Genomic DNA, 10,853 nt, shown 5'->3' on the forward strand with positions numbered 1-10,853 from the left:
TCCGGGTCTCCCGGGGGGTGGAGTCTTGCTCCTAGGAAGAGCCTGGCCTGGACCTGGAGAGGGAGGGAGAGCGGAGGGATGCAGACTGACCCTTCAGTCTTCAGGCACTTGTGCCCCACCTTTCAAGCCGGTCCTGAAAATAGGTTGTGGCTCCCAGGTTAACCTCTCCCCATCCGCCCTCATCCCTTAGGCATGTCAGAAATTTCCCAGCCAGGTCAAGTGTACGAATCAAGTGTACGAACGTTAGGGGAGTTCTAGTCCTCTGCTCCCCCGCAACCCTAACCCTTGCTCCCTTGCTCCTCGCCCTTTCCCCTCCCAGGGTTTGCTCATCTCATTCTCCGTAGGACCCCGACCCTTAGAGGACTGTCCGGTTAGGCACAGGGGAAGGAAGTTGGGCAATGGGAAGAAGCTACATTTGGTTTCTGGAGAGGGATGGGTATCATTTTTGAATTAAAAAACAAAACAGAACAATTGACTGTCACTGAAATAGAAACCAAACTTGAATGCTCTCGGGGAGTCTCTGTTCCCCCGTGTCCTGGTCTCCGAAAGAGAGCTGTCCAAAGCCCAGTTAAGGAAGAGGAGGCTCTGCTCGATGTTTCTGGCCGGGACTGATGGAGCAGAGCTGACGAAGATGGCACTAAGAGGCAGAGGAAGTGGAGGGGATCGTGATATGTCCAGGGGACGGATAGTGGCATCCAGCCGGCTGGGGCCTAACGCGAGAAAGGCGCTACGAGGACCCAGGGGACTACTGACCCCTCACCGGCCCGGCTCAGAGCATGGAGAGAGGAACAGTATCCTCCCTACTCATAACGGGCGGATGAGCTGTGCCCAGGGCCGAAGGGTCTTCAATCCAGCGGGTATCAAGGGAGGCAGAGGAGGAAGGGAGAGAGTAATGAGAGATAGGATGGAGACGGAGAGACCAAGAGAGACGGAGGCAGTGAGAAACTTAGAAGCACCAAAAGGGAAGAAGGACCCCTAACCCTTCCCCGCAGTGCTGGGGAAGGATGGGGCAAAGACCAGCTCTCTTTTGCCTATACCTTGCCTCCCCTCGGAGGAGTCTGGAGCCTGTATTTCGGACAGGATTTTCCGTGGTCCCGCCTGTCCGACTCTCTGCGGGCCTCGAAGGACGAGGCGCAGAACCGAGACTTGGGACTCGAGGTCCCGCGGGGGGTTGAAAAGAACGTGGTGGTGGGGAGGAGAAGACAGAGGCAGCGGTGTGGGTTCACAGGCGGGAAAACTTCAACCGACCTTGTGAAAGGAGCAAGCCAAGAGCGTCCCCTGGGGAGCCGAGGGAGCGGGATGAAGAGTAAGACAGGGACTCGGGAGCATAACCCCGGCTAGATCAGCGAGTTGCGGGATCGGGACCGGGTTTCCCGGCTCCTTCTCCTAGAGTGGTGGTGCCGGAAAGACAAAGCCCTGGGTCTGGACACGGCCGGATCAGATGGTGTCTGTGGCTGGGGCTGCGCGTCAGAGGCTCTCAAAAGGAAAGGGTGTCGCAGGACCCGAGATGCGCGGGTGGAGGCCTGCCTGGGTCGTTCTCCGCTCTAATGAAAAATAATAATAATAATGGTACTTGTTAAGGGCTTACTATGTGCCAAGCACTGTTCAAAGGGCTGGGGTAAATGCAAGTTAATCAGGTGGGACATAGTCCCTGTCCCACACAGTGTTCACAGTCTTAATCTCCATTTTACAGATGAGGTAACTGAGGCACCGAGAAGTGAAATGATTTGTCCAAAGTCACCCAGCAGACATGTGGGGGAGGCGGGTTTAGAACCATGACCTTCTGACTTCCAGGCCCGAGTTCTATTCACTTAACCAAGGTCATGGCCAGGGGAGAGACCCGAGGCCGTTAAAGGAGCGAGGCACCGGTCAATCCCGAAGCTTTTCTTACATATGATACCATCACCGTCGTTATATCGTTATCCTTCATCCGGTGGCTCCACCTAATAATTATGGTATTTGTTAAGCGCTTACTATGTGCCAGGCACTGTGCTAAGCGCTGGGGTGGATACAAGCAAATCGAGTTAGGATTGTCAGCATCTGTTGCCAAATTGTACTTTCCAAGCTTTTAGTACGGTGCTCTGCACGCAGGAAGCGCTCAATAAATACGATTGAATGAATGAGTTAGACACACTCCCTGTCCCATATGGGGCTCACAGTCTCAATCCCTATCTTACAGATGAGATAACTGAGGCCCAGAGAAGTGACACAGAAGTCACACAGCAGGCAAGTGGCGGAGCAGGGATTAGAACCCATGACCTTTTGACTCCCAGGCCCGTGCTCTATCCACTACGCCATGCTGCTTCGCCAAGGACATAGGCAGCGTGGGGCTGATTCGCTCTCTGACCTGGCGGGGGGTCTGCGAAAAGGCTCTCCTTTGGAGGACTTGAGTCTCCGTGGGCTGAGGGAGGAGCATAAAACCTTGCCCTCTGTGGGCAGCAGTTTCCTGCCCTCCAGTCCCAGCCCCACGGGCTGAGGTGTGGAAAGAGGGAGATTTGGAAGTGTGGAAGGTGGGCTGGAAGATTGGGATGGGGGTCGTCACCTGACCCTGCGATGCGGGAGCGGGAAACGATCCGTGTGCGAGGGCCACCGCCCCGAAGAAACCCAATATCAATAATAACCCCAGATATTGGGACCGACCCCCTTTTCTGCTCACTCCTTCCTTTCTCCCTCTTCCCAGAGCCTCGAGCGGCGAGATTTCGTTTAGCTTCATGGATATTTAAACCCGGATCCCTCCGGGGTTTTGGGACACTGCACTGTCATGGATCGAAATCTTTGCCTCTTCCTCCTCCTCTTCCTCCTCCTCCTCCCCTTCACCTCCTTCTCCTCGTCCTCCTCATTCTCGCCCTCCTCCTCCTATTGAATTACAATTAGGAAAGTTATTGGAAGACACGTGGCACTTTAAATTCAGGTCTACACGGCCCAAGGGGTTTCATATATCCGGATAATTCAGGCAAATCTCCACCTCAATTATCTAGACCATTTAGAAGAGCCTTTTTATTATTATTTTCTTTGAACTACCCAGTTGTAGTGGCCGTGTTGCCCGGGTCCGAAGCGCTTTACAGATCTGAAGTGTACGAAAATGCCCCGGGACAATTTGGTATTCGCGTTAGGGAAATGATGATCTCAATAAAATCGGGAGAGGCAGGAGGCCAGGAGAGGAGAGTTATGTGGCTAGGTTATCACTGTCAAATCGAAGTTGAGAATAATTACATTTATCCGGAGAATTTAAACGAATGCCTTGGCTAGGTCCTCACTCCGCTCGATTCGGGGAACGAAAACTTTTCGTGGGTCCGAAGATACAGTCCGGGCACCGGGGAGGGGCGAATCGACTTGTGATGCAATTAAAACTGTATTTTTGTTGTTAACAATCATAACAATAACCACAGTCAGATGACGGCAAAACGGCGGGGGTAGCTGTTGATACTTCTCTACCTTATCTTGCACTACCTCAAGTTTTCTTTGTCCTCGCCTAGATCGGAGACAGTGGTTACTTGTCTCTATTTCTCAGCAGGGAAACTGAGGCACCAAGATCACTAAATGGAAGATGGAACTTCCCAGGCTCTTTCCACGGTTCTCGTGTTCCTCCGAAATGAAAAACAAGATGACGACGACGATGATGATGACGATGTCGCCTCTCCTGCAATAACAAATAAAATTCATCATCATCATCATCGTTATCATCAACAAATAAACTAATAGCCGACCTGTTTCGGCGCTTCTCTCGCCGTTTCTCTGTGCTCAGGCTAGATCTCCTTACCCATCCCCTTATAAACCGAACCAACCATTGCCCGCCGGTCCTTTGGAAGTGAAAATGGCCAGGCTTCTACTCCAGGGCCAGGGTTTATAATCTGAAATAAAACCTCCTCCTTCTCCTCTCTTTCCACCCTCACACCCGTGACCTGGCGCTTTCGAGGGATGTTATTAGGATTTGGTCAGTGCCTCCGGAGGTCCCCTTCGAACCCTCCCCTCACCCCGGCGCAGAGTAGCGGAGGGAGCCCGTCCGGCCGAGGCGGCCCCGGAGGGGGAGCCCTCGGGGCCTAGCCCGCTTTAGGAAAGCCGCCTATCCCATCTCTCTCTCTCTCAGTGACTCCCTTCCCCCCGCCCTTATCCCCCGAGCCGCGGCCCCCAGCCAGTGTTCCCGAGTCCCGAAGCTACGCCGCCGGGCTTAGGACGGGGCCGGCTGCTGGCGCGGCGGAGGGGGCCCGGGGGGCCGGAGCCGGGAGCCGCCGTGCCCTCGGGGCATTTCCGCCGTTTCTCTTCGTTCCTTCCTTTCTCCACTGTCCACTGTCTTCCAGGACCGGGCTGCCCGCCTCCCCCCCCCCCCCCCCCCCCCGCCCCGCACCGTCCCCCGACCGTGCCCCGGTCCTCCTCATCCTTCTCCCCTTCCACGTGTCCCCCTTGTCCCCTGGCGGCGCGGCCTAGCCCGGCCTGGCTCGGTTTCCCCTCTGGGCCAGGAGGTCTAGGGTGCCCTTGCCGGCTGACCGCCCGCCGGAGCCCCTCTCCGGACCCGAACGGACGCCGCGAGGGTGGGGAACCCAGAACCCCTCCCTCCCCGCCTGCTCGCCCTTTTCCCTCTTTGCTGCGGGCGGCGCCGTACTGGGGAGCTCCCGAAGCCGGCTGCGTTGGGGATAGCCGTGGGGGAGGCCAAACCCCGGGCCGCCTCCTCGGCTGCGCTGGGGTTGGGGTCGGGGGGGGGGTCGGGATCTCACTCCTCCTCGGGGCCGAGGTCCCGGACAGAGGCCCCGGAGGCGGGACGCGCCGTCTGGGAACTTCCCCAGCCCTCGGGCGGATGGGGAGAGGGGAGGCCGCCGCTCGGGCCATGCGGCCCAAATCAAACCGCTCCCGCCAGTCAGAGAACAACGGTCCCGTTTGGGATGGCCGGGATTATCCGGGCTCGCCGCCTAGCCGGCTCAAATTCGTTCCACTCTCCGCTTTGCTTGTGTAGACACAGGCTCGCTGAACAGGAGCCCGGGACCCCAGACCGCATCCCACGCCACCCTCTATGGCAGTATCTTCTGAGAACTGAGATACAGAAGTGGGGAGCCCTTGGTTGGTATTGAATCCCCTTCCTCTCCCCCCCGGCGGAATACGTGAAGGAGTAGGAACCACACTGCCCACTCTTCCTACCCTCAAAGAGGAAAAGCCCTATGGGATGAAAATAAAAGACAATAACTGTTTCTTCTCTCTCCCTCTGCCTCTCCCTTTCTCAATCCTTCTCTTTCTTTCTCTCTTTTTTTACGAGCTCTTGACCAATTAGTCCCCGAGTTCTTTGCTGCTGACTTTCCTGTCAGGAAAACTCCCTGTCAAAACACCCAGGAAGAGACGATCCCCTTCTTGCTTGGAAGACGGAGCAGGACTCCAAGCTGGAGGCATGGAAATCAGGACAGCTCAGATACTCCACTCTAAATTCTGTTCGGTGAGAGAGTGAGCTCCAAACGGAGAGACTAAGTTTGCTTTTGCTTTTGCAGACTTCCTTCTGTGTTTGGGAAGGAAGAGGACGGTTGAGGAGTGGTGGAGATTTTGCTCTTGTCGGATTTCCCCCGGTTTAATAAGAATTGTAAAAAGGTAAGAGATTAAAAGACTAGCAAATTCATTTCGCCCTAGTTTTGAGCCGCCACTTGGAATGCTCTTCCAATAGCAGCGTTGAGTCTTTCGGTCTATTCTGCTTCAGCAAACTGCCTCCTCGATGACCAGAGAAAATTGGGGGGGGGGGGAGGCAACTGCCATTCCCAAAACTGTTTTGAAACTCATTTGGGGGGGGTGTCAACCCCCTGGGCAGTGTAATTCACCCTGACCCTCCTGTCTATAGCCAGTTGTGATAAACTGATAAGGGTCGTCCAAGACTCTATATAGATGACTTTTTAACCTAGAGTCAAACCAAGTCTGTTCAAAATAAAATGAAGGTTTAAAGTAATTCTATGAAGATACATGTATCATGAGGGTGTATGGTGTGGGAGTAGTGGGGCTCTACCTATAATCAGTATATCCTTGCACATGCACACACATTCAGGCCAGCACTCCATGCAACATAGTGTAGAGAATTGAGGTGATTATTTGCGTAAATCAAGTCAGAACTTGAACAGAATTGCCTCAATTATTTGGGGAACTTTTTTTTCCCCTCAATTTTGCAGATGTGTCTCACCTTTTGACTTCATTGTGTTCGAGTAGATCTTCCCAGATGTATTTCATACCGTTTTGTCTCCTTACATTTTTATGACAGAGCTGGAATATGCTCTCCTGCCATCGCCCCTCAAGCTCCCAGCGCTGTTAAGAGTAGATCTGAGACTCACTGCAAATGGATCGAGCTCTCGAGGAGCCAGAACAGGTACTCTGGGTGGCAGCTTCCGGTGCCCAGCCTTTCCGACCAGATCACCAGCTGCTTGCAATTGGCAGTGACCTGTTGCCTGTTCCAGGGAGCCCTCCTGCCCCTCCAATTGCTGCAGGGGATCTGAAGAGGGAAATTAGCCACTATAATCTCCCCTTCTTCCCCTTCTCCCTTTCCATGGCACTTGATATTCAGGAAACCCACAAAGTGGTAGGAACTGAGTGGAAAACGTGACATCACACGCTAATTGCATGAGAGTCCCTCAGTTAGGGAATAGCAAAGGCTTGAGTAATATGTTACGTGTAACGGTTGAGTAAAGTTTCATTAGTATTTATACACGTATTCTTCCAAAAATGATTTTTTTGTGGACACCTGGTATATCAGACAGCTTGGGTATTTTGCTATCTCCAAAGAAGCGTGCTTACAACACACAGCACAATTTTCCCCACCGACTGTTTGGAAGTGCACTCTGATCCCTTGACTTCCTTACCAATTAAAGTGCATCACTAATTCCCCACCACCCTCATTCTGACAGCGAAGTGCACACAGCTCCTCATGTCTAAATTTCTTTCAGTTGCTTTGCGCACTTGGCAAGCTGAAGACTCACCCAGTCCCAAATCTCTGCACCCTCAAAACCAAATTCTTTTTAAACTAAGCTAAACATAGGTCCCCATAAGGTGTTTTTTTTAATCAAATATGCCGAATGACACTCCAACTGTAGTGTCTGACTTTAATAAAGTATGCTTACATTGAATCACTCCTTGTTCCTATACCACTGTGCGCTTGGATCCTTGAATCTCATTTTGTAACAATGATGAAACAAAACACTTTTTCAGAGAGAGTGAAGACACCGTGAATAAATGACATTTAATGCTCACCCAAAATAATTTTGGTGTAGGCTACACATTTTCATCAAACAGTAAATGAAAATGAGGGTGCCTGCTGCCCACAACATAGAAATTCCAAGTCAGTCAGTAAACTGAGGAGAAAAAAATGCAGTCTACTAGGAGTAATTTAATAAAACTATCTATCTTTACTTCTGTTCATATATCCAATTTTTTATAATGTTTAAAGTAAAATTCATTTACAAGTTTTGTTTGAATCTGTATTTTACCAGAAACATGGATATTACATTATTAACCACAGAACCAAAATGCAAAACTACAAATATCTGGTCAGTGTTCTTAATTCTTAGAATTGAGAAAATCTAGTCTTCATTTTCTTCTTCAAAGTTAATTTATCAATGAAGTGGTATTCTAATTAAGAAAACTTGAAGCATTTGTAAAAAGGGAAAATGCTATTAGGATATTATATATGCATGATCAGTTCTTTTTGATAATGCTTTAACTGAGTTATTAAAATGCATGGAATAATGTAAAAATAAGCATCTTGCTTGTACTTTTTTGCCTATCTCACCACTTGGATGAAAATAGGCTTTTGTTTCTAATCATCTCATGCACTGACAAATTGTCTTTAGGATTACAATTGCTGTGGGAAAATTTAGGTCTGCAAAAATATCTATCACTAAAATAATTCCTTTTAAAATCATGACGAATGAAGATTTTAGTTTTTGATTGAGATAAGTTTAAAGTTCCTTGTTATACAGTTTTGAAATTTTTTTACCAAAAAAAAAAAATGAATCTTGATGGAGGTCTGGTTTTTTTGGTTCTTATACAGTCCAAATATTGAAAAAAGAAAAAACACTGGGAATTTTTTCCAAATAAGGACTGGAGTTTTAAGCCCTTGGGTAAGCTGACATTAAGATGCATTTTGCAGTCCTACCACTTTTAATATCAAAACAATTTACTTGCCATCAAGTATGTTCGAAATGGCATTGTAATATATGTCTTTTCCCCGCAATGAGCAAGATGACAAGGTAATTCAATATTCAGATTTTTCATGATAAATTTGTCTCCAGTGAAATCCAAGAAAGGTAGTTGGTTAGCTGGTATGTAGCACTAAGTTTAACAAAATTAAATAACTAAAATGGAGGCTGGTAGGCTAAATATTTAAACCAATACACAAGCTAGTTAAAAATCAGTAAATGTAAGTAAATGTATACAATGTAAACAAATACAAGTCCACCGAAGAGCTCAAGCTTACATTTCTAGAAAAGGAAAATGGTCTTTGAACTATTCTAAAATAGCTCCTGTTTTATAAACTGACAAAACTGAATGTCCAGACTGCCCAGAAATATATCTGGAGTGGTAGCATAGTTCCAAAATTAAGGAATCAGAGTTTCAGCTACTGTTGCTGCACCCCCTAAATGTACTGATGCTGCCCACGCAGGCGGATGTTAGTGACAGACTGTAAAGCTTTTTTCTAACTCAAGCTATCTGAGTGTATGGAAAGTTCAGATGTGAAGGTAATGTGATTTATATTCTCAGTCTAGAATAACACTTTGGAACAAAATCCACAACACATGAATTAAATACCTTATGTCATTTACATTTCCAGGATCTTTAGAATACAGACCTTTCACTGTATTCGTCTTGGCTGAACTCCAAAGGATGCTAAAAGGTAATTTTTTTTTTTAGTCATCTTATTCATAGACTGATTGATTCAGTTATTATGATAAAACGATATTGAGGATAATGAAGATTCTTTGAAATGCTATAATGAGTTCCCTCCTTAGGAGCTCAGAGACTTCACCCACTTTTTCCAAGTCATGCTCAGCCCATCTTGGGGTCCCTGGGAGGCAAACAGGTAGTTTTCTCTTTATGGGGGAAAATATGGTGCAGCAAGGTTACAGAAAGGTCACCTAGAGAGTTAGGGGAAGATTAGAACCCAGATTTCCTGACTCTCCACTTTCCCTCTCCGTAAGACACTCACACCCGTACACTCCGCAATCCCTTCTGTACATGTACACGTCAATATACAAAGCAAGAATATTTATGTTTGTTTATTCTCGGACTCTAAATGGCTTTAAATGATTCTATGAGCATGATTTCACTATTGTTTGCTTTATGCACAGAAATCATTTTAAAAGGAGCTATTTTATCCATTCTGATCAGAAAAGGAAAGTACTTGATAAATGGAAAACAGTCTAACAACAGAATTCAATTACCATGATGCAGGCCAAGAGATTTTTTTTTTTTAAAGAAAAAGCTCCATGTGAGAATTCAATAGTCCATTTTCCAGAAAGCAAAATGCATCACAATAACAATCAGCAGAGTATGCAATGTGGATCTATACCAGTTTTTTTAAAATGCGTTTTCAGTTGAGAATCCTGGACACATTTCCCCCTAAATAAAGTGCAGGTAAATCAGGCTCTTCTGTATTTGGAGACGGAGCATTTTGAACTGCAGCTGCACAGTGGCCAGTTCCTTTCCTATGCATATATTTTTGATTATTTGCTCCTCAAATTTACAACTTGATTTATATTACACAATCCATAGAACATTTCTTTCATCTACCAAATGTAGTGGGGACCATATATTTTTCTGGATAAGAATCTCTATATAGATGCTCATTATATTTGATAGCCATTTGATGTATGCTCCCCTTCCTCACACATGCACATATATGTTCCCATTTCTGAAGGGTATCCTTGATTTCTTGTTATCCACATTTGGGAAAAATCTAATTTCGGGAATTCACGGCATCCATCAGTGTCCTTTTGTCAGGTTTTGAACTTTAAATACAGAATTTTAAATGCTTTGTATTATTAGACCAGAATGTTGTGTTTTCCTCAGGGACTTGCTTCTACTTTCTTCTCCCTTCTCTTTTTGATTTCCTTTAAAGCGTTTCTAAATCGTATCTAGATGAAATAGGGTTTAAAACCTGAATGTTCTAACTAGTTTTATACCTTTCTGAGTTTTTCTAGATTTAGACTTTTCAAGTTACCTATCAGAGATCATTTTCAACTTTCGGGTGATAGACTTCTAAAGGAATAAGAAACGGGCAAGAAGATGTTAACGATGATAAATGCGTTACTTGTTATAGAAATGGTTGTAAGAAGTCTCGACGGATTTCCAGGAAATTGTTGCAAATACGCATGCGCGCGGGTGCTTGCCGCTTTTTCCAGCAACAAGGGTTCTGGCGCCCTCTGCTGGCTATTATCAAGCCTTACAACCTGAAATTGCGGGCTCAGGATCCTGATAGAAGTGAAGCGTCTTTGAGTCATTCATTCATTCATTCATTCATTCATTCAATAGTATTTATTGAGCGCTTACTATGTGCAGAGCACTGTACTAAGCGCTTGAGTCCTTGAGCTGCAGTTGGAGGTCCCTCCTAGGGGAAGGGAATTGCTAACTCACCTTCCTACGCGTGCCTATAAGTTGCAGTCATTTGATTAAAAGGTGCACATGCTCTTTCATCACTTGCAATTCATTTTCATAGCGTGAGCAGCTTGAATAGCTACAGTAGTGCTTATGAATATAGCCACACCTGTTGGTAGGTAAATAATTACTGGATGTGTGTGAGAGATATCGGAAAGAAGATTCATTCAAGGGTCTTTCGACACGTTGTCTGGACAGTTAAGGCTAAAGTCATCTGAATATTTCAAGCCAGAAAGCGAAAGATC

The 10,853-nt window shown here is 47.1% G+C and overlaps 1 long non-coding RNA gene across 1 annotated transcript; it reads right to left on the reverse strand.

The window, feature by feature from the left end:
- Positions 1–2,970: 2,970 nt before the first annotated feature.
- Positions 2,971–6,335, reverse strand: LOC114806468. Its single transcript, XR_003754509.2, has 2 exons — positions 6,146–6,335; positions 2,971–3,640 (listed from the first exon to the last, which is right to left on the reverse strand). It is a non-coding gene; the product is annotated as an uncharacterized LOC114806468 (long non-coding RNA).
- Positions 6,336–10,853: the final 4,518 nt, after the last annotated feature.

This window comes from Ornithorhynchus anatinus, chromosome X1, assembly GCF_004115215.2.
Source record: "Ornithorhynchus anatinus isolate Pmale09 chromosome X1, mOrnAna1.pri.v4, whole genome shotgun sequence".
NCBI lineage: Eukaryota > Metazoa > Chordata > Mammalia > Monotremata > Ornithorhynchidae > Ornithorhynchus > Ornithorhynchus anatinus.